This window comes from Bos indicus x Bos taurus, chromosome X (assembly GCF_003369695.1).
Source record: "Bos indicus x Bos taurus breed Angus x Brahman F1 hybrid chromosome X, Bos_hybrid_MaternalHap_v2.0, whole genome shotgun sequence".
Lineage (NCBI taxonomy): Eukaryota > Metazoa > Chordata > Mammalia > Artiodactyla > Bovidae > Bos > Bos indicus x Bos taurus.
The window spans coordinates 107,612,334-107,632,013 of NC_040105.1; positions in this window are offsets into that span (position 1 = coordinate 107,612,334).

The window sequence follows — 19,680 nt, forward strand, 5'->3', positions numbered from 1 at the left end:
TGGGGGGGGGGGGGGGGCTGAGCACCTGTTCACCTGGAGAACCTGAGGGGACCGAGGGGATGTAAATATGTGGTGGGGCGCCCGCCTGCCCCAAGGAAGTGGCCTCGCTCATCCTGTTTGAAGGCAGCATGTCTACATATCAATGCAGAACCTTCCCCTTGATGTTTCACTTTGAGAACTGAATTGTGCTTTGGAACTGGCCTTTGAACAAGACTGCATCAGCCCAAGCCATCCACACACGACCACAAGGATCCCCCAAAGCACCATTCTTTTTCTTCCTGTCAGCCTCAAGAATGCTTGGCTCAGTCTGAGTCTCAGACCCTGACACCCTCTCTGGTCACTCTGCAGCACGTGGCGTTTTCCTTCAGAAAGACGACGCTGGCCCATCGCTCTCTGAGCTGTGTGTGGAGCGTTTATCCAAACTTCCTGTTACTAAATTCATTTTACTATGTCTCCCCACATGATTATAATCTCTAAGAAGATGGAGACCGCACTTGTGCTTGTTTTCACACCTTCATCAATGCCTGCAGAGACCTGATGCTAAAGATTTGCTGATGATTCCAAAAATACCCACTGCTACTAGCTGAGGGCTTTTCGTGTGCTTGGCACTGAAAGATGCTCACCCACATTTGGTTTATTTTCATACTTGTCAACAAAGGTCCGTACAGTCAAAGTTTTGGTTTTTCCAGTAGTCATGTACGGATGTTGGACCATAAAGAAGGCTGCGAGCTGAAGAATTGATGCTTTTGAACTGTGGTGTTGGAGAGGGCTCTTGAGAGTCCCTTGGACTGCAAGAAGATAAAACCAGTCAATCCTAAAGGAAACAGACCTTAAATATTCATTGGAAGGATTGATGCTGAAGCTTAAGCTCCAAAACTTTGGCCACCTGATGTAAAGAACTGACTCATTTGAAAAGACCCTGATGCTGGGAAAGATTGAAAGAAGGAGGAGAAGGGGATGACAGAGGATGAGATGGTTGGATGGCCTCACCAACTCAAGGGACATGAACTTTGGCAAGCTCTGGGGGATACTGAAGGACAGGGAAGGCTACTGTGCTGCAGTCCATGGAGTCACAGAGTCGGACACGACTGAAAGACAGAACAACAACAACACAGAGCCCATGATCTGTGGCCTCTCATTGTCCACACACCTTGGCAAGGAAGATGTTATTTCAGTTTTTTAGAAATGAGATGCAGGCTTGGAGAGGCTGAGCTTTAACATGAGGTTACGGTGCTCATGACAGAATTAGAAACAAACTGCCTAACCCACATGCCTGTGACTCTGGGACCAGCAGCGCCAGCAGCCTGTAGAACCAGCTGGAACCTCTAATTCTCAGGTGCTTTCCCAGGCCAGCTGGGTTTTAGTGGGCTCTCCGGTTGGTGACTGATATCAATGGAAAATCATAAACAATTTCCGGCAGTTCTGCTGATGAGGACAGTCTGCTGGTGAGGATGGCTGAACCCCTTCATGAAAGGGGTCTGAACAAAAACACAGATTGAGAACTGAATCTCAATCTCAATCTAAAACTCTCTAAAAGCACTGAGAGAGCTGACAAGTGTACTGACTGGTAGAAAACAGGCACCCTCTCAATCTTTTTATGCTGCAGTTAAATTCAAGCCTCATCGGTTGCCAAACACAGGCTTCTGACTCTGAAGAAGTGAAAGGATTCAGCAGTACTTTCCTAAGGGAATGGAAAAGGACAATTTTTTTCCTTGGTAAGTTTCTGGGCCTTTTTGTATACAGTCCAAACATGAGGCTGGCAATGCTGCCCCTGAAACGTCATTCAGACCTTGCTGGTGGGATCACCTGGGTGGTACCAGGTGTGTGAGGTGTGCAGGGTCCGCTCTGAAGGGATGCTGAGGCCTCTAACACCATCCCAGACACGCCAGCTCAGCCCCATCGGAAATGTCCCCTCTGATTCCCAGGGTGACAGGTCTTAGAACTTTCTTCTTCTCCAAGGTAATGAGATAAACAGCCAGCCTTCTCTTCAGCCACTAGGGGCTCATTATCTGGTCTGTAGATTATCCGCAGTCTTTGAAGCTCTTCTTTTCTCTGGCTGTTCACTTCCTAGCCTGTTACTGCTCATCAGCATCGCAGGGGGTCAGAGTCCGGCTCAGAAGCCCACCATCCTCAGCGTTGATGCTCAGAGATGTCTGCCGCAGTTCTGCTGGGACCAGCTTGTGCTATCCTGTTAGGTGCTTAAGGCTGACTTCTACGACCTGTGGAGCTCTCATCAGTGATCTTTTCTATTATTTACACACCAAGACAGTAAAAGATAAATGGACCCAGAATCAAACCAGAAAACTCACAAGAAAGATGCCATGGGTATTAATTTATGGAAAATAATCAATCAACTACTAAATACATATTAATTTATCAACTATGGTATATAATCAGAGAAGGCAATGTCACCCCACTCCAGTACACTTGCCTGGAAAATCCCATGGACAGAGGAGCCTGGTGGGTGGCAGTCCATGGGGTCGCTAAGAGTTAGACACAACTGAGCGACTTCACTTTCACTTTTCACTTTCATACACTGGAGGAGGAAATGGCAACCCACTCCAGTCTTCTTGCCTGGAGAATCCCAGGGACGGGGGAGCCTGGTGGGCTGCCGTCTATGGGGTCGAAAAGAGTCGGACACGACTGAAGCGACTTAGCAGTAGCAGCAACATGGTATATAATTAAATGCATGCTGATTTATTGAATTATATTAGCAAAGATTTTTGAAAAAAGCCTGCTGCTTTATGCAGTAAATATATGACTGATTAAGCACACAGTAAACAATTTGTAAATATGTATCAAGAGCCTTAAAAAAGCATGTAATACTTCAGTTAAAAAAATCAATTGTTAAAAAAAAAAGTTCATTGTTTTGACTCAGTAATTCCTCATTAGGAATATTCTAGGCCTAAAGATATTCCACTGTATCAATTGTAATACCATGTTCTGTGCTGTGCTTAGTCATTCAGTCGTGTCTGACTCTTTGTGACACCATGGACTGTAGCCCACCAGGGTCCTCTGTCCACGGGATTCTCCAGGCAAGAATAATGGAGTGGGTAGCCTATTCCTTCTTTAGGGCATCTTCCCAACCCAGGGACTGAACCAGGGTCTCCTGCATTGCAGGCAGATTCTTTACCAGCTGAGGTACCAGGGAAGCCCCAGTGTAATACTATATATATATTATAAATAGTCTAGATGTCCACAGGGAAATGACTTAATTTTTGTAAATCCATTCTATGAACTGTTATGTAACTATTAAAATTATGTTTAGAACAAGTGTTTAATTGTATAAAATGCTAACTGAATCATACTAGGCACAAGCTGAGATATATAAAACTAACTCTTACAACTATAAAATAATAATTATTATAACTATATTATTATTACAACTATAAGGTTTCTACTCTGGGAAACAAGATCAAGAGAACACATTAAAATATTAATAGTAACTGCCTATGGATACTGGATCTACTGGTCCTTTTATAAGACTTTTTTCCCCTGCTTTCCATATTTTTTACTTTCTATATTTTGTATTATTTTTACAGTAGGGAAATAAATAATAAAAATTAATCAACTACCTAAAATGGTCTGGACACCAGTCCTGGGAAGTGGGGATAAAACAATGAATATGAAGCATCCTAACTGCCATGGGGTGTCATGTGGTTGTTGTTCCGACTCTGCAACCCCATGGACTGCAGCAACCCAGGCTTCCCTGTCCTTCACCATCTCCCAGAGCTTGCTCAAACTCATGTCCATGGAGTTGGTGATGCTATCTAATCATCTCATTCTATGCATCATATGTGTTGGGAAAGGATCTGGAAACAAGCATTCAGCACATGAGGTGGGTACCAGAAGATATGGGGGAGTAGCGGGGAGCCAGTGGGGCATAGAATCCTAGCTTGGGGTCCAAGGACCCCAGAGAGGACTCCTGTTCACCTCAACACTCACTGTGTCCTTCATGGCTGCTTGTCTGAAAACAGTCCCTGTGTCAATGGATAACTCACACTAGAGTCAACAAGCATTCCAGAGACAGAGAGGACACAGTGAGCCCTCATGCCCTGGGCATGGACTTTGCTGTCCAGGACCAGGGCGAACCTGGTGCCTGTGTCACTACTGCCGGAGAGACCTCAGTGTGTTCCCACCCCCACAGCGGGCCGGGTCATCCTGACTGCAGGTTCTATCCTGCGACGACCAGGGCTGAGGCTGGAGGGGCCAGACGGGGCGGCCCTGAGTCTGTGCTGGGAAGTCCTGCCCACCCATCATGGTGGGCGCATGACAGCTAGCTCCTGTGCAGACTCTGACCATCGGAGGCCATGGGCATCTCTGCAGGTACCTGGCTGGGGGAAGGCTGAGCCAGGGCACCAAGCTTGGTGGAGGGCACCAAGCTTCCAGGGGGCACATGGAGATGTTTGGGGGAGGTGGTGAGGGGGTAGTTACATCTCTCAAGGCAGGCAGCCTGGACTCAGAGCTGCTCCGCCACCGACCTGGCACTCAGCCTCGGGTGACCCTCCAGATGTCCCCAGACTTTCTCGCCCATCAGATGACCTTGGGTGCCTGTGCAGAGCACCTGGCAGGGTCCTCGGCTCACGGTGGACAGCCGTGTTCATGTCCCCTCTGGTTCCTAAATACTGGGCTCTGAAGCCCTCAGTGGGGCTGCTCATTTCAGCACCATGTGAGACCCAGTGACCAGAGCAGGACGGGGACCTTCTGGAAGCCAGCACCATGTCCCATGCCCTCTCCCCCGCTCAGGGCAGGGCTCTGTTGACCTGATGGAGCCCTCAGGCCTGCCTAGGCCCTTCCCCCTCCCCCTGCCCCCCATAGTCTCCCCACAGCTCTTTCAGGAAACAAATACCACTGTGGAGTCACAAATACTTTCAATTACATCCTCCTGTAAGCCATGGGCAGGCACAGCTTCCATCCCCAGTTGGAGGAAGATGAGACGCAGAGAGGGGAAGCAATGTGCCCGACATGAAAGGTGGGGGTGGCCGAGCTGAGGTCCGGCCCAGGCTGTGACTCCAGGATCCACCTCTGTGCCCCCTCTATTCACGGGGCAATCCTCTGTAATTGGTGTTAAAGACGTGTGTGTAGGTGCTCATCCACCAGGGCCACATGTCTCAGGGTCAGTGGCATAGAGCCAGGCCAATGACCTCATTCCCAGAGACACCCCATCCACTCAGCGCCCCGCTAATAACACCCTGTGTCAGGCCACTACTGCTTCCTCCTCACTAAGGCCTGTCTCAGCGGCTCGGGCTGCCATAACAGAACAGCACAGATGGGGCCACTTAAACAGAAAGCATGTATAGCTTACAGTTCTGGGGGCTGGAAGTCCAAGATCAGGCTGCCGTCGGGGTTGGGTTCTAATGAAAACCTCCCTCTTAGTTCACAGACGGTGCCCCAGGCTGTGTCCTCACATGGCAGAGACAGATCTTTCATGTGTCTTCTTATAAAGGCACTGATCCCACTTGTGGGCTCTCCACCCTCATGACCTAATCACCCCAATGCCTGCTGCCACTCTTGACACCATCCCACTGGAGATAAGGGTTTCCATGCATTAATTTTGGGGGCACAAACATTCAGCCCATAGCAGAGCCTTCCAGCCCTGCTGTGCAAAGCCCAAGCCTGTTCTGCCTCTTTCAGGAAGCCTTCCATGACTACCTCCATCTCCCTCCCTCTAATGCATGAGCACCAATCACCATTATGTGATAAAATGCATCACTTAATCTCTGAACTGCAGCGATCACCAAGCACAGTTCCCTGTCTTAAAAAAACAGGGGAGTTAAGACTCTTTAGCTTCTCAAAGTCTGTAATAACTTTCCTAGATTATGTCATGTGTATGCGTCTTGTCCAAATATTAATCTCCTTCAGGCCACACTTTTTCCTTTATCTCATACAAACACTGGCACAGCTCTGGGAAAACACAGGGCTTATGCTTTTGGGTCTGAGCCATCAGAGTTCTCTGCTCCTGGCCTGGGGTCCCATCAGCCCCCTCAGCTACTGGTAAGCAAGCAGCAAGCTCTGCACCAGGACTTGAGCCTCACACAACCTCAATTAATCCCCTAACGGAACACCAGCATCTCAGGACCACAGTGCCACATGCGGGGGAGGGCGGGGGAATGGTGATGTCTGCCCCCCATCTCTGTCACTCACCAGCCATAGATTCAGGGCGCATTTTAATGACGAAACAGAAGCTATCTTTTGAAATGTCTCAGGAGGCAAATCTCACTTTTCCAGGCACACTGGGAACAGGTGGGGAACAGGCGAATTATTACTAACTGACCTGATTGGTGAGGTGAGGTCACTGGACAAGATCATGTGCAGGCAGGTGTGTGGGGAAAGGTAGGAAGAGATGAGCTGGGGGCTGAGGAGGAGAGGGTGGGTTACGAACACCCCCCAGGGGTTGTGAGCAGGTAGGTCAGCCGCCTGTGCATCTGGGACTGTCCTGTGTTAACACTGAACACTCAGAAAAACTGGGGTGGCCTGTCACCCTGGTTCAGGTGACTCGTAAATGGTGGGGAGGGCTCAGCTGGTCTTTATTATCTGTATCATGGGTTGAAAATTCCCTGGACAATCAATGAGAAAAATTAAGAAAATAAAACCCAAAGTCCCACATCTTCCTATATGGTTATACATATCCACACATGAACCTTCATGTGTGTCTGTGTCCACCTATTGCAATGACACCAGGGAGGGTGTTTTAGGGCATCTCTAAGAGACAGGTTCAATCCCTGGGTTGAGAAGATCCCTTGGAGGAGGGCATGGCAGCCCACTCCAGTATCCTTGCCTGGAGAATCCCATGGACAGAGGAGGCTGGCAGGCTACATACAGTCCACAGGGTCACAAAGAGTCAGACATGACTGAAGTGACTTCACACACATGCTCTGTTCCCGCTTGACTCAGTCAGAACCTTCCAGGGCCTCCTAGACCCACCAGGAGCCACAGGACCATGACATGGCATCTGACAGGAGCTGAGCCTGAAGCTGAGGGTGGGGAAGGGTGGCAGAGAGGCTCTGGCTCTCTGATATCACAAGGCAGGTCTGGCACCCAAGGACACACTTGTCTTAAAGACAGATGTGGTGGCAATGGCTTTGGGAGCCCAGCCTAAGGCACTCGGTGCTCTGCCTGGTTCTGAAGGGGCCGCACCAGCTAGGGCCTCCTACCCATCTGTGGAGGCTGGCTCTGCTGAACCAGGACATGGTAGAGCCCAGCAGGGAGCATGTGGTGGGACAGTTTAATATGCAGCCGGTCTTGTGTGCTGAGCTTGGTAATTAGCACTTCTGGAAAATCAGTGCACTCTAAAACGTTAGCAAAATGAAATTGTTAATTAATAAAGCAAAATTTCAATGTCCTTAGAATTTCAGGAGACATTTAAGCTGCAAACTCTCACTTGGAATTATGGAAATGTGACTTGGAGAAGACTTAAAGGAACCATCGTCAGACGGGTCCTCCTTGAGGGTGCTCCACACTTGCTTTCCTTTAATGGGAACCAGGGCACCATCATAACCACAAGGGGACCAGGGGACCGCTGTGCAGACAGCCCCTGACTCATGATGCTGTGACTGTAGTAGAAGCTGTACTTGGAAGTTTGAAATCTGCTCTTTTCTGGACAGTGCTGTGTGGTCCGATTCTCGTGATGCTGGGCAGGGCAACTCCCAGTCAGCCTCATGACTACAGGGGAAACCACAATACACTGACAACCACTCTGGACCCAGACGGCCATTCTGCTTTTTACCTTCAATACACTGTCCAGTAAATTACATGAGATATCCAACACTTGATTATAAAATAGGCTTTGTGCTAGACGATTTTTCCCAAACCACCAAAGGCAGTTCCAAAGGAGGAAGGGAAGCAGTGGTCATCCCCTAACCTGGACCACAACAGGAGCTGTCATTTAGTGCCTGCTGCACGGGGGAGCCTGGTGGGCTGCCGTCTATGGGATCACACAGAGTCGGACATGACTGAAGTGACGCAGCAGCAGCAGCAGCACACTCTATGTGGATTTTACTACTATGTGATTTGAGTATCTAGATTAACCCAGGTTCTCCCAATAAACATGCAAACTTGGCATCTTAACCACCCTCATTTTATGGATGAGGAAACTGACTCAGAAGGCTCAAAGTCAAAAAAGCTAATAGGGTCGCCTGGCTCAAAAGTCTACATTTTTCCATTTTGTAATTTTCTCATCATTTGGGCAAAAATTATTTCTTTGGATCAGATTCAAGATACTATTAGGTTTCTCCTTCCACATCAGTGGCCAAGAAAGGGAACTAACATTGGCCATATCAAAGAAGGCTGCTCATGAGTTGTTCCAATAAACTTCACGGCATGCCTGAAGGTCTTTCTACCCTGTTTACAGATGAGGAAACTGAGGTTCTGAGGAGTCTTTAAAGTCATACAGTCCTATGAGTGGCAGGGCTGGGTTTCAATCCAGCTCAGCTGTTGTTGTTATTGAGTTGCTAAGTCGTGTCTGACTTTTTTTGCGACTCCATGGACTGCAGCATGCCAGGCTTCCCTGTCCTTCACTGTCTCCTGGAGTTTGCCCAAGTTCATGTTAATCCAGTTCAGGCTGCTTCTAAACTCTATTCTTTCCACCAGGGGAGTGCTTCCCAAAGTTTGGTTCACCATCAACCGCCTCCGTGATGTTTTTGGATTTTGATTTGACTAGTACTTAGTACTATTATTTGGGGCTTCCCAGGTGGCTCAGTGGTAAAGAATCGGCCTGCCAACCAGGAGATGTGGATTTGATCCCTGGGTCAGGAAGATTCCCCTGGAGGAGGAAACAGCAACCCACTCTAGTATTCTTGCCTGGAGAATTCCTTGGACAGAGAAGCCTGATGGGCTACAGTCCATGGGGTCACAAAGATTCAGACATGACTGAGCAACTCTGCACAGTACTATTATTTACTAGTTATTTTTCAATCATTTCCCTTTCAATGTAAGCAAGTTTCATTTAAAAGGGATATTTTGCCTCACTAGCGTGAAGGGAACACCAGTATTCTCAGTAGTGAAGAGGTGGTAGTCATAAACAAACACTAACAAAACCAAACATTATTTCTAATTCTGTCCAGGTCTACCTAAAGACCTGTTTAAGATCTACTTAAAGGTCTCTTGGTTAAAAAACAGTGTTAGCAGGCATCAGGGCCTGTCAAAGACTTTCTCCTGATCTATATGCCAAAGTCTGGAAGAGAACTGAAAATGGAATAATTTCCTTGCTATGTACTGCCACCTTCCTTAGCTCTCCACATTGTACCTACAGTCCAGCCCCAGACCATCTACTATACTCTCGCCTCTTTATTCCATAACATTAAGGAACTCCACCTAGGAGTGTGGAGGAAAACAACCTTCAGAAAATATCTGGGTTGCATCAAAACACTTTAAAGCTGCTTCTCATGGGTTGTTTCCACCTAAGATGGTGTATTAGGAAGCAGAACTCAGAAAGATGCTCCTGGCTTTACCAGCCTTGTGTAAATAAATACCGGCCTATTTGTTTCATATGAACAGGATGGTGGAGCCATCAGGGAACACATAGCAGCTGGTGGTCCTTAAGGCTGGGGGATTCCTGGCAAATGGAAGGCGATCAAACACGGTTGAAAGAACAGGGCTTACAACCATTATCATGAGAGAAAAGAGGTCAGAGAAAATGAAACCAGGGTTTTTTTTTTCTTGTCCTCGACATTTTCACTTATTGTAGATCAGGTAAACATGAGAATACAGGCAGCTGTAAGGGGGAGTCACCAAGTGGGCTGTCTGTAAGGGAAGTGCTGGAGCTGTTGGGGAAAAACCAGCCCCTTCTAGTGCCTTGGGATGGGGGACGGGCCCGGCAGAAGTAACTGGTCCTGGTGGACTGGACCATTTCTCCTCTCCCCTTAGGCTAACATGGATGCATGTGGAAAGAGCACAGCAGATCCATGGACACAGTTCACTTTTCTTTGCTATTCACAATGGAGAAGCTACTGAAAGTCAGTGTGAAAGCTGTGGTGTCTACATGTCAGGTCTTGGAGGAGGCCCCACCCAGGGTATGAGGATTTATCTACAACACTGCTCACTGTTCAGGGAAGTTTTACTGCTGTGTTGATCTGTACTCTTTCCAGCCAGAACGCAATGTAGGGAGGGTGGTCCCTTCTGGACGGAGTGGCAATAACCTAATAGTCTGAGCTCACAGATGCTTTTAAAAGACTTCTAAGCTTCACATGTTCATTTTGGGCTTCACAGGTGCTGCAGTGGTAAAGAATCTGCCTGCCAATGTAGAAGGTGCAAGAGATGTGGGTTCGATCCCTGGGTGAGGAAGAGTCCCTGGAGTAGGAAGTGGAAACCCACTCCAGTATTCCTGTGTGGAAAATTCCATGGACAGCAGAGCCTGGTGGGCTACAGTTCATGGGGTCACAAAGAGCTGGACACAACCAAGCACACAAACACATGACATGTTCTTTTTGATGGGAATCTCAGTAATATTTTTAATATAAATTTATTTATTTTCATTGGAGGCTAATTACTTTACAATATTGTATTGGTTTTGCCATACATTGACATGAATGTACATGTGTTCCCCATCCTGAACCCCCCGCCCACCTCCCTCCCCATCCCATCCCTCTGGGTCATCCCAGTGCACCAGCCCCGAGCACCCTGTCTTATGCATTGAACCTAGACTGGCGATTCATTTCACATATGATAATATACATGTTGCAATGCCATTCTCCCAAATCATCCCACCCTCGCCCTCTCCCACAGAGTCCAAAGACTGTTCTATACATCTGTGTCTCCTTTGCTGTCTCCCATACAGGGTTATCATTACCATCTTTCTAAATTCCATATATGTTAGTATACTGTATTGGTGGTTTTCTTCTGGCTTACTTCACTCTGTATAGTGGGCTCCAGTTTCATCCACCTCATTAGAACTGATTCAAATGTATTCTTTTTAATGGTGGAGTAATATTCCACTGTGTATATGTACCACTGTTTCTTATCCATTCATTTGTTGATGGACATCTAGGTTGCTTCCATGTCCTGGCTATTATAAACAGTGCTGCAATCAACATTTGGGTATACATGTCTCTTTCAATTCTGGTTTCCTTGGTGTGTATGCCCAGCAGTGGGATTGCTGGGTCATATGGCAGTTCTGTTTCCAGTTTTTTAAGGAATCTCCTCACTGTTCTCCATAGTGGCTGTACTAGTTTGCATCCCCACCAACAGTGTAAGAGGGTTCCCTTTTCTCCACATCCTCTCCAGCATTTATTGCTTGTAGACTTTTGGATAGCAGCCATTCTGACTGGCATGAAATGGTACCTCATTGTGGTTTTGATTTGCATTTCTCTGATAATGAGTGATGTTGAGCATCTTTTCATGTATTTGTTAGCCATCTGTATGTCTTCTTTGGAGAAATGTCTGTTTAGTTCTTTGGTCCACTTTTTGATTGGGTCGTTTATTTTTCTGGAATTGAGCTGCAGGAGTTCCTTGTATATTTTTGAGATTAATTTTTTGTCAGATGCTTCATTTGCTATTATTTCCTCCCATTCTGAAGGCTATCTTTCCACCATGCTTATACTTTCCTTTGTTGTGCAAAAGCTTTTAATTTTAATTAGGTCCCATTTGTTTTTGTTTTGTTTTATTTTTTGCTTTTATTTCCAATATTCAGGGAGGTGGGTCATAGAGGATCCTGCTGTGGTTTATGTCAGAGAGTGTTTTGCTTATGTTTTCCTCAAAGAGTTTAAAAGTTCCTGGTCTTAACGTTTAGATCTTTAATCCATTTTGAGTTTATTTTTGTGTATGGTGTTAGAAAGTGTTCTAGTTTCATTCTTTTACAAATGGTTGACCAGTTTTCCCAGCACCACCTGTTAAAGAGATTGTCTTTTCTCCATTGTATATTCTTGCCTTCTTTGTCAAAGATAAGGTGTCCATTGCTGCTAAGTCACTTCAGTTGTGTCCAGCTCTGTGCGATCCCATAGATGGCAGCCCACCAGGCTCCCCCGTCCCTGGGATTCTCCAGGCAAGAACACTGGAATGGGTTGCCATTTCCTTCTCCAATGCATGAAAGTGAAAAGTGAAAGTGAGGTTGCTCAGTCGTGTTCGACTCTTCGTGACCCCATGGACTGCAGCCCACCAGGCTCCTCCATCCTTGGGACTTTCTAGGCAAGAGTACTAGAGTGGGTTGCCATTGCCTTTTCCAAAGGTGTCCATAGGTGTGTGGATTTATCTCTGGGCTTTCTATTTTGTTCCATTGATCTATATTTCTGTCTTTGTGCCAGTACCATACTGTATTGATGACTGTGGCTTTGTAATAGAGCCTGAAGTCAGACAGGTTGATTCCTCCAGTTCCATTCTTCTTTCTCAAGATTTCATTGGCTATTTGAGGTTTTTTGTATTTCCATACAAATTGTGAAATTATTTGTTCTAGTTATGTGAAAAATACCGTTGGTAGTTTGATAGGGATTGAATTGAATCTATAGATTGCTTTGGGTAGTATCCTCATTTTCACTATATTGTTTCTTCCGATCCATGAACACGGTATATTTATCCATCTATTTGTGTCCTCTTTGATTTCTTTCACCAGTGTTTTATACTTTTCTATAGAAAACTACAAAGGACTATAAGTCTTTTGTTTCTTTAGGTAGATATATCCCTAAGTATTTTATTCTTTTCATTGCAATGGTGAATGAAATTGTTTCCTAGTTTTGGAAAGTTGTACTTTTTTCAACTAAGCAGAAAACTAACAAGGAAACACAAACTTTCAATGATACAACAGACCAGTTAGACCTAATTGATATCTACAGGACATTTCACCCCAAAACAATGAATTTCACCTTTTTCTCAAGCACACACGGAACCTTCTCCAGGATAGATCACATCCTGGGCCATAAATCTAGGCTTGGTAAATTCAAAAAAACTGAAATCATTCCAAGCATCTTTTCTGACCACAATGCAGTAAGATTAGATGTCAATTACAGGAGAAAAACTATTAAAAATCCCAACATATGGAGGCTGAACAACACGCTGCTGAATAACCAGCAAATCACAGAGGAAATCAAAAAAGAAATCAAAATATGCATAGAAACAAATGAAAATGAAAACACAACAACCCAAAGCCTATGGGACACTGTAGGAGCAGTACTAACAGGAAGGTTCATAGCAATACAGGCTTACTTAAAGAAACAAGAAAAAAGTCAAATAAATAACCAAGCTCTACACCTAAAGCAACTTGAAAAGGAATAAATTATGAACCCCAGGGTTAGTAGAAGGAAGTAAGTCTTTAAAATTAGGGCAGAAATAAATGCAAAAGAAACCATAGCAAAAATAAACAAAACCAAAAGCTGGTTATTTGAGAAGATAGATAAAATTGAGAAACCAAAGCCAGACTCATCAAGAAACAAAGGGAGAAGAATAAAAACAACAAAATTAGAAATGAAAATGGAGAGATCACAACACAGAAATACAAAGGATCATAAGAGACTATTATCAGCAACTATATGCAAATAAAATGGACAACTTGGAAGAAATGGACAAATTCTTAGAAAAGTACAACTTTCCAAACTGAACCAGGAAGAAATAGAAAATCTTAATAGACCCATCACAAGCACAGAAATCGAAAATGTAATCACAAATCTTCCAGCAAACAAAAGCCCAGGTCCAGACAGCTCTGCAGCTGAATTCTACCAAAAGTTTAGAGAACTAACACCTATCCTATTCAAACTCTTCCAGAAAATTGCAGAGGAAGGTAAACTTCCAAACTCATTCTATGAGGCCACCATCACCCTAATACCAAAACCTCACAAAGATGCCACCAAAAAAGAAAACTACAGGCCAATATCACTGATGAACATAGATGCAAAAATCCTTAACAAAATTCTAGCAAACAGAATCCAGCAACATATTAAAAAGATCATACATCATGACCGAGTGGGCTTTATCCGGGATGCAAGGATTTTTCAATATCCACAAATCAATCAATATAATACACCAGATTAACAAATTGAAAAATAAAAACCATATGATTATCTCAATAGATGCAGAGAAAGCCTTTGACAAAATTCAACATCCATTTATGATAAAAACCCTCCAGAAAGCAAGAATAGAAGGAACATACCTCAACATAATAAAAGCTATATATGACAAACCCACAGCAAACATTATCCTCAATGGTGAAAAATTGAAATCATTTCCCCTAAAGTCAAGAACAATACAAGGGTGCCCACTCTCAACACTACTATTCAACATAGTTTTGGAAGTTTTGGCCACAGCAATCAGAGAAGAAAAAGAAATAAAAGGAATCCAGATTGGGAAAGAAGAAGGAAAACTCTCACTGTTTGCAGATGACATGATCCTCTACATAAGGAACCCTAAAGACTCCACCAGAAAATTACTAGAACTAATCAATGAATATAGTAAAGTTGCAGAATATTAAAATGACACATAGAAATCACTTGCATTCTTCTACACTTATAATGAGAAAACAGAAAGAGAAATTAAGGAAACAATTCCATTCACCATTGCAATGAAAACAATAAAAGACTTAGGAATAAATCTACCTAAAGAAACAAAAGACCTATATATAGAAAACCATAAAACACTGATGAAAGTAATCAAAGAGGACACAAATAGATGGAGAAAGATACCATGTTCACGGATCAGAAGAGACAATAGAGTGAAAATGATATAGTACCAAAAGCAATCTATAGATTCAATGTAATCCCTATAAAGCTACCAAAGGTATTTTTCAGAGAACTAGAACAAATAATTTCACAATTTGTATGGAAATACAAAAAAAAACCTCAAATAGCCAAAGGCATCTTGAGAAAGAAAAATGGAACTGGAGGAATCAACCTGCCTGACTTCAGACTATACTACAAAGCCACAGTCATCAAGACAGTATGGTACTGGCACAAAGACAGAAATATAGATCAATGGAACAAAATAGAAAGCCCATAGATAAACCCACACACATATGGACACTTTATCTTTGACAAAGGAAGCAAGAATACACAATGGAGAAAAGACAATCTCTTTAACAAGTGGTGCTGGGAAACCTGTCAACCACTTACAAAAGAATGAAACTAGAACACTTTCTAACACTATACACAAAAATTAACTCAAAATGGATTAAAGATCTAAACATAAGACCAGAAACTATAAAACTCCTAGAGGAAGACAGGCAAAACACTGTCTGAAATAAATCACAGCATCCTCTATGACCCACTCCCAAGAGCAATGGAAATGAAAGCAAAAATAAACAAATGGGACCTAAGTAAACTTAAAGGCTTTTGCACAACGAAGGAAACTATAAGCAAGGTGAAAAGACAGCCTTCAGAATGGGAAAAATAATAGCAAACAAAGCAACTGACAAAGAATTAATCTCAAAAATATACAAACAGCTCATGCAGCTCAATCCCAGAAGAATAAGTGACCCAATAAAAAATGGGCCAAAGAACTAAACATTTTTCCAAAGAAGATATAGAGATGGCTAGCAAACACATGTAAAGATGCTCAACATCACTCATTATCAGAGAAATACAAGTCAAAACCACAATGAGGTACCATCTCATGCCAGTCAGAATGGCTGCTATCAAAAAAGCTTCAGACAGTAAATGCTGTAGAAGGTGCAGAGAAAAGGGAACCCTCCTACACTGTTGGTGGGAATACAAACTAATACAGCCACTATGTAGAATGGTGTGGAGATTCCTTAAAAAAAACTGGAAATAGAACTGCCATATGACCCAGCAATCCCACTGCTGGGCATACACATTTGAGGAAACCAGAATTGAAGGAGACATGTGTACCCCAATGTTCATCGCAGCACTGTTTATAATAGCTAGGACATGCAAGCAACCTGGATATCAGTAGGCAGATGAATGGATAAGAAAGCTGTGGTACATATACACAATGGAATATGACTCAGCTATTAAAATGAATACATTTGAATCAGTTTGAATGAGGTGGATGAAGCTGGAGCCTATTATACAGAGTGAAGTAAGCCAGAAAGAAAAACACCAATACAGTCTATTAATGCATATACATGGAATTTATAAAGATGGGAATGATGACCCTATATGTGAGACAGCAAAAGAGACCCAGAGATAAAGAACAGACTTTTGGACTCTGTGGGAGAAGGCGAGGGTGGAATGATTTGAGAGAATAGCATTGAAACATGTATATTACCACATGTGAAATAGATCGCCAGTCCAGGTTCGATGCATGAGACAGGGCACTCAGGGCCAGTGCACTGGGATGACCCTGAAAGATGGGATGGGGAGGGAAGTGGGAGGGGGATTCAGGATTGGGGACATATGTACACCCCTGGCTGATTCATGTCAATGTATGGCAAAAGGCACTACAATGTTGTAAAGTAATTAGCCTCCAATTAAAATAAATTTTAAAAAAAAGAAAAGCAAGAAAAAAATTTTGCCAATTTAGATGAAATTAAGAAATTCCTTGAGTGACACAAATTCTCAAAACTAATTCAAGAAGAAAGTGAAAACCCTAAATATCCCTAAATCTATCAAAGATATGGAATAAATCTATCAAAGATATGGAATAAATCTATCAAAGATATGGAACAGAAAACTCCAGGCCCATGTGACTTAACTAGTGAATGTTATGAAATATGTAAAGGAGAAATATCACAAATCCCATACAAATTCTTTCAGAAAGTAGAGGACGGGAAACACTTCTCAAATTATTTTATGAGGTCAGCTTTACAAAATACCAAAACCAGATGAAGACACTGCAAGAAAAGAAAACCAAAGACCAATATTCTTCATTAAGTTAAGCACAAAAAATGAAATGTTAGAAAATTTCATCCAGCAATATATAAAGCATTATGGCCAAATGAGATCTATTTCAAGAATGAAAGATTGGTTATGCATTAAAAGATCATCAACCAGTGTTATTCATCATATTAAGAAAACACAGGAGAAAAACTATATGATCATGTCCATAGGTGCCATAAAAGCATTTGACAATATTCAACAACCACTATGATAAAAACTGTCAGAAAACTAGGACTACAAACAGACTTTCTTAATCTGATCAAGGTAAACTAAAAAACTCCTGCAGCTAACATGATAATGGAGGAAAATATAATCCCTCCACTGGGGGTCAGGGAAGGCTGCTGGCCTTGGATTCAGAGGGCCGTGGAGAGGCCTATCCAGCCAGAGGGTGGGGATCAAGCAGCCTGATTGAAGTACCTGTCCCCTCCTCGGGCAGTGGCCCTGATCCAGTCACTTCCTTGGAACCAGTGGTTCCACCTCCCATGCAGTGTTGCCCCAGCCCCGTCATCAACCCTGGCTGTACTGTGTGGCTTGATTTGACCCCCTTCCAGACCAGAAGTAGACCAGCACCCAGGAGGCCAGCAGACACAGGATCACCTCCCAGTTGAGGGCCCCGGCACCTCCAGCCCTCTGGAGAGCCACAAGACTTTGATCCTGGAGAGGGAAAGCCCATGAGTTTCATGCCAGAAGAGGCCAAGGGACTGGGAGTGTGATGGGGGACATTGCCTTTCCGGCAGCCCTTGAGTGCAGCTGGTCCAGCCTGTGCTTCTGGGGGGCCTGTTCTAAGTTCCCAGCCTGGAGTCCCTGTAGTCTGTGTGCCTGGAGCCCCAGGTGGCCCTGTCCCATGCCGTCCCCAGTGAGTTCAACAGCAGCCCCAGCTTTCCTCCCCAGGCAGGCAAGCACAACACACTCCATATTCCTATTCTCTAGACTCCAGGACTGGGTCCCCATGCACCAGCATGCGAAGGCCACGCACATGAACACAAGCACACACAGATGCCAACATCCATGTGCATGCACCTGACCACATGCTCTCTCTCACACACACACATGTGAATGCCCATTTGCAAGCACCTCCACAAACACACATGCACACACCTATGTGCATGCACCTCTGAACACCCATTTTCTCACACACACATACACGCACATGGACTAGCACCTGTGCACAGGCACTCTCTCTCTCGGGCACACACAGACACAGACATGACATCAGATGCCCATGTGCATGCACCTGCCCACACGCACATGGACACACGTGCACACACATGCACACACACGTGAGCTATGTGTGGGACACCAGAAGGACAGACCACGTCTGACCCAGGGATGCCCAACTCCCCTCCAGAAGTTGATGACAAGGACCTGCGCTCAGCAGGATGCTCACCTGTGAGTGTGGCCAGGTTGGCAGCAGTGCAGTCTTGGAGGTGCACAGCGACTGGGGCTCACTTGGGGTTTGCAAGCTTGGACTGGAAACAGGCACGTGCCCTGAGGAGAGGGGTAGAGTCTGTTTGAGCAAGCGCACTGAGGAGCTGCAGACACACTAAAGGGTGGAGCGCTACCCAGAGGCCTCCTGGCTAAGCCATTTACCAGGTTTCCGGGCCTGAGGCAGGGCTGACTTAGAGGGACCAGACCACGTGTGTGTGTCTGTGCAGGCTCATTGCAGCGACACACCGTGCGAACGGGTAAAGCTTCTGCAGAGAGCGCCTATTGCCCAAGAGCCTGCAGCCACTGTGGGAGCCAATGGTTGGTGGGAACCAATCGTGAGGCAGGACCAGGGTGTGTTTGTGCAGGCGCTCTGCCGATGCTGAGTTGCAGGTCGCACTACAGGGCTGGGTTCTATAGGGAGGGTTCAGTCTTTCCCAATGCACAGGGAGGGGGAGAGGGGCACATGGTGGAGGAGCCACGAGGGCAGCTGATGAAGATGCAGGTGCCTTAGCATATGTCAGCCAAAGTGTGCCCAGTGGTGATGGTGGTGGTGATGGCCCTAGCAACCCAGCTGGCCCTGGTGACACCATCAGTCCTACAGTCCCTGGCAGCCCCGGCAACCTGGGTGATCCCAGAGGCCCCAGTGCTGCAGGAAAGTCATGAGGCACAGCTGGTGACATTCTGCAGATCCTGGGGTCACTCCACGCACCAGGGTGTGGAAGAGACACTGCACCTGGAGCCGGAGTTCTGAGTGACTGACCCCTTCAGTTGTGTCCTATTCCAGGAGCCTCAGTCACAAGGGTCCGGGTGTGGGCTAGGGGTGGTTTGGGGGATTGCAGGTGGCAGGGCCTAAAGTGTAGGAGGAGGATACTCTGAGGGGCTGGAGGGTATGGGTCAGGGTTGGTCTGGCTGCCAGGGGATGGTGGTGAAGAAAAGCAACCTGAAGGGATCCAGAGGGTCGGGACGGTGCTATCCAAGGTGTCTGGCAGCAGCCTTGTGGGAGATGGTGGGTCACCATGAGCAGGGAGCCTGATGGACAGGCAAAATTAGAAATGTGGATGGTGCCTTAACCATATCTCCACCAGCAGGCTCACCGTACCATTCACATCGCTCACTCAGACAAAAATCGCCCGCAACTTACTGTCTCAAAGTACTCAACTGTGAGCGCCAGTTCAGAAGGAGCTCAATGTTAATGGCCGCCTGTTGGTTCTGTCAGTTCTAAAGGGGGCTGGGGCCGGGCTGGGGAGAGGGTGCTGGGCAGTGGCCAGGGCCAGTCTCAGCCCAGGAGGAACCATAATGGAGGGTTAAGCCTAAAGGAGAAGTGTGGTGCCCTGGGCTTGTCAGTGTGTGGGGACGGAGGAAGGACATGCTCCGCTTCCTCCTTCTCATCAGGAGCCTGAATTTCATTTTCCCTCCCTTTTAGCCAATTGAGTGCTGAAGACCATGTCATGCTCCAGACGTCCATTGCCCTCTGTCTTCAGAAGATTTCCCTGGTGATGCG